This window comes from Durio zibethinus, unplaced genomic scaffold (assembly GCF_047325235.1).
Source record: "Durio zibethinus cultivar Kanyao isolate XHJ-2024 unplaced genomic scaffold, ASM4732523v1 HiC_scaffold_390, whole genome shotgun sequence".
NCBI classification, from domain to species: domain Eukaryota; kingdom Viridiplantae; phylum Streptophyta; class Magnoliopsida; order Malvales; family Malvaceae; genus Durio; species Durio zibethinus.
The window spans coordinates 370001-375000 of NW_028323013.1; positions in this window are offsets into that span (position 1 = coordinate 370001).

The window sequence follows — 5000 nt, forward strand, 5'->3', positions numbered from 1 at the left end:
GCACACGCTGGGCCCTGGAGCGGCCGGTTGCCTCGATCACCATCGGCAAAAGCTGGGCCCTGGTGCGGGCGCTTGCCTCGACCACCATCGGCACACGCTGGGCACTGGTGCGGGCACTTGCCTCGACCACCATCGGCACACGCTGGGCCCTGGTGCGGGCGGTTGCCTCGATCACCATCGGCACACGCTGGGCCCTAGTGCGGGCGGTTGCCCCCAGCACCATCGGCACACGTTGGGCCCTGGTGCGGGCGCTTGCCTCGACCACCATCGGCACACGCTGGGCCCTGGTGCGGGCGCTTGCCTCGACCACCATCGGCACACGCTGGGCCCTGGTGCGGGCGCTTGCCTCGACCACCATCGGCACACGCTCGGCCCTGGTGCGGTCGGTTGCCTCGAGCACCATCGGCACACGCTGGGCCCTGGTGCGGGCGCTTGCCTCGACCACCATCGGCACACGCTGGGCCCTGGTGCGGGCGCTTGCCTCGACCACCATCGGCACACGCTGGGCCCTGGTGCGGCAGGTTGCCTCGAGCACCATCGGCACACGCTGGGCCCTGGTGCGGTCGGTTGCCTCGAGCACCATCGGCACACGCTGGGCCCTGGTGCGGGCGCTTGCCTCGACCACCATCGGCACACGCTGGGCCCTGGTGCGGCAGGTTCCCTCGACCACCATCGGCACACGCTGGGCCCTGGTGCGGCAGGTTGCCTCGAGCACCATCGGCACACGCTGGGCCCTGGTGCGGTCGGTTGCCTCGATCACCATCGGAACACGCTGGGCCCTGGTGCGGGCGGTTGCCTCGACCACCATCGGCACACGCTGGGCCCTGGTGCGGCAGCTTGCCTCGAGCACCATCGGCACACGCTCGGCCCTGGTGCGGTCGGTTGCCTCGACCACCATCGGCACACGCTGGGCCCCACCATCGGCACACGCTAGGCCCTGGTGCGGGCGCTTGCCTCGACCACCATCGGCACACGCTCCGCCCTGGTGCGGTCGGTTGCCTCGAGCACCATCGGCACACGCTGGGCCCTGGTGCGGCAGGTTGCCTCGACCACCATCGGCACACGCTGGGCCCTGGTGCGGGCGGTTGCCTCGAGCACCATCGGCACACGCTGGGCCCTGGTGCGGGCGGTTGCCTCGACCACCATCGGCACACGCTGGGCCCTGGTGCGGGCGCTTGCCTCGAGCACCATCGCCACACGCTGGGCCCTGGTGCGGCAGGTTGCCTCGACCACCATCGGCACACGCTGGGCCCTGGTGCGGGCGCTTTCCTCGAGCACCATCGGCACACGCTCGGCCCTGGTGCGGTCGGTTGCCTCGAGCACCATCGGCACACGCTGGGCCCTGGTGCGGCAGGTTGCCTCGACCACCATCGGCACACGCTGGGCCCTGGTGCGGGCGGTTGCCTCGACCACCATCGGCACACGCTGGGCCCTGGTGCGGTCGGTTGCCTCGAGCACCATCGGCACACGCTGGGCCCTGGTGCGGCAGGTTGCCTCGAGCACCATCGGCACACGCTGGGCCCTGGTGCGGGCGGTTGCCTCGAGCACCATCGGCACACGCTGGGCCCTGGTGCGGGCGGTTGCCTCGACCACCATCGGCACACGCTGGGCCCTGGTGCGGGCGCTTGCCTCGAGCACCATCGGCACACGCTGGGCCCTGGTGCGGCAGGTTGCCTCGAGCACCATCGGCACACGCTGGGCCCTGGTGCGGTCGGTTGCCTCGAGCACCATCGGCACACGCTGGGCGCTGGTGCGGGCGCTTGCCTCGACCACCATCGGCACACGCTGGGCCCTGGTGCGGGCGCTTGCCTCGACCACCATCGGCACACGCTCCGCCCTGGTGCGGTCGGTTGCCTCGAGCACCATCGGCACACGCTGGGCCCTGGTGCGGCAGGTTGCCTCGACCACCATCGGCACACGCTGGGCCCTGGTGCGGGCGGTTGCCTCGACCACCATCGGCACACGCTGGGCCCTGGTGCGGGCGGTTGCCTCGACCACCATCGGCACACGCTGGGCCCTGGTGCGGGCGCTTGCCTCGAGCACCATCGGCACACGCTGGGCCCTGGTGCGGCAGGTTGCCTCGACCACCATCGGCACACGCTGGGCCCTGGTGCGGTCGGTTGCCTCGAGCACCATCGGCACACGCTGGGCGCTGGTGCGGGCGCTTGCCTCGACCACCATCGGCACACGCTGGGCCCCACCATCGGCACACGCTGGGCCCTGGTGCGGGCGCTTGCCTCGACCACCATCGGCACACGCTCCGCCCTGGTGCGGTCGGTTGCCTCGAGCACCATCGGCACACGCTGGGCCCTGGTGCGGCAGGTTGCCTCGACCACCATCGGCACACGCTGGGCCCTGGTGCGGGCGGTTGCCTCGACCACCATCGGCACACGCTGGGCCCTGGTGCGGGCGCTTGCCTCGAGCACCATCGGCACACGCTGGGCCCTGGTGCGGCAGGTTGCCTCGACCACCATCGGCACACGCTGGGCCCTGGTGCGGGCGCTTGCCTCGAGCACCATCGGCACACGCTCGGCCCTGGTGCGGTCGGTTGCCTCGAGCACCATCGGCACACGCTGGGCCCTGGTGCGGCAGGTTGCCTCGACCACCATCGGCACACGCTGGGCCCTGGTGCGGGCGGTTGCCTCGACCACCATCGGCACACGCTGGGCCCTGGTGCGGTCGGTTGCCTCGAGCACCATCGGCACACGCTGGGCCCTGGTGCGGCAGGTTGCCTCGAGCACCATCGGCACACGCTGGGCCCTGGTGCGGGCGGTTGCCTCGAGCACCATCCGCACACGCTGGGCCCTGGTGCGGGCGGTTGCCTCGACCACCATCGACACACGCTGGGCCCTGGTGCGGGCGCTTGCCTCGAGCACCATCGGCACACGCTGGGCCCTGGTGCGGCAGGTTGCCTCGAGCACCATCGGCACACGCTGGGCCCTGGTGCGGTCGGTTGCCTCGACCACCATCGGCACACGCTGGGCGCTGGTGCGGGCGCTTGCCTCGACCACCATCGGCACACGCTGGGCCCTGGTGCGGCAAGTTGCCTCGATCACCATCGGCACACGCTGGGCCCTGGTGCGACAGGTTGCCTCGAGCACCATCGGCACACTATCGGCCCTGGTGCGGGCGGTTGCCTCGACCACCATCGGCACACGCTGGGCCCTGGTGCGGTCGGTTGCCTCGAGCACCATCGGCACACGCTGGGCCCTGGTGCGGCAGGTTGCCTCGAGCACCATCGGCACACGCTGGGCCCTGGTGCGGGCGGTTGCCTCGAGCACCATCCGCACACGCTGGGCCCTGGTGCGGGCGGTTGCCTCGACCACCATCGACACACGCTGGGCCCTGGTGCGGGCGCTTGCCTCGAGCACCATCGGCACACGCTGGGCCCTGGTGCGGCAGGTTGCCTCGAGCACCATCGGCACACGCTGGGCCCTGGTGCGGTCGGTTGCCTCGACCACCATCGGCACACGCTGGGCGCTGGTGCGGGCGCTTGCCTCGACCACCATCGGCACACGCTGGGCCCTGGTGCGGCAAGTTGCCTCGATCACCATCGGCACACGCTGGGCCCTGGTGCGACAGGTTGCCTCGAGCACCATCGGCACACTATCGGCCCTGGTGCGGGCGGTTGCCTCGACCACCATCGGCACACGCTGGGCCCTGGTGCGGGCGGTTGCCTCGAGCACCATCGGCACACGCTGGGCCCTGGTGGGTTTAGGCACATCTTCAAATTTCTGCCGTGCCAATGCCATTTTTATGGCTTGTAAATTCATACAATGGTCCCCTAAGCCTTCACGTGAAGTTTCGTTGGAAGATGACTCGTTTTCTATTTTTCACGATTTTCGAAACTTTTTGCGGTTCGGGATTTTTTAAAATTTTTTTATAAGGATTTTTGGCCCCAAATTTTGTAGGCATGATCCTTCTATTTTTGTTGGCATGCACAAAAAAATTCAGCTAAAAACTCGAAGTAGAGAAGATTTTGTGACCGTTTGAAAAAAGTGTCCCCATTTCAGACACTTTAACGGCTACTGGTAGCAAACCTGTAAAATCTCAAATGCTCTTTAAGGGGGTGTGAATTCTCAGAGGTTTGATGAGGGATAGGGGGCCAACACAAGGCCAAGTACCAGCACCCATCGCACATCATGTGCGCACACCCCCCCGGCCCCCTTCCCAATCGCCGGAACCCCAATGCCGCCGGTCAGGTTCTCCGGCGGTACTCCGGCGATGCTCCGGCGATGCTCCGGCGATGCTCCGGCGATGCTGTCCCGAGTGAAAAAAAATGCGGCACCAGCACATGCTGGAGCCAAGCATGGGCACCGTGGCTCAAAATCGAACTTCGGCCAAGGCCTCGACCATCAATGGCACATGATGACGCATGGTGATGGCACATGCATCGACCATCATCGGCATAGGCTGCCCTTCGGTACGGGCACTTGCCTCGACCGCCATCGGCACAAGCTGGGCCCTGGTGTGGGTTGTTGCCTCGATCACAATCGGCACATGCTGAGCCTTGGTGCGGGCGGTTGCCTCGAGCACCATCGGCAGACCCTGGGCCCTGGTGCGGCCGGTTGCCCCGATAACCATCGGCACACGCTGGGCCCTGGGGCGGGCGCTTGCCCCCAGCACCATCGGCACACGCTGGGCCCTGGTGCGGGCGGTTGCCCCGAACACCATCGGCACAAGCCGGCCCTTGGTGCGGGCTCCTGGCTCGACCACCATCGGCACACGCCGGCCCTTGGTGCGGGCGGTTGCCTCGAACACCATCGGCACACGCCGGCCCTTGGTGCGGCCGGTTGCCTCGACCACCATCGGCACACGCTCGGCCTTGGTGAGGGCGCTTGCCTCGACCACCATCGGCACACGCTGGGCCCTGGTGCGGGCGCTTGCCTCGACCACCATCGGCACACGCTCGGCCTTGGTGCGGGCGCTTGCCTCGACCACCATCGGCACACGCTGGGCCCTGGTGCGGGCGGTTGCCTCGACCACCATCGGCACACGCT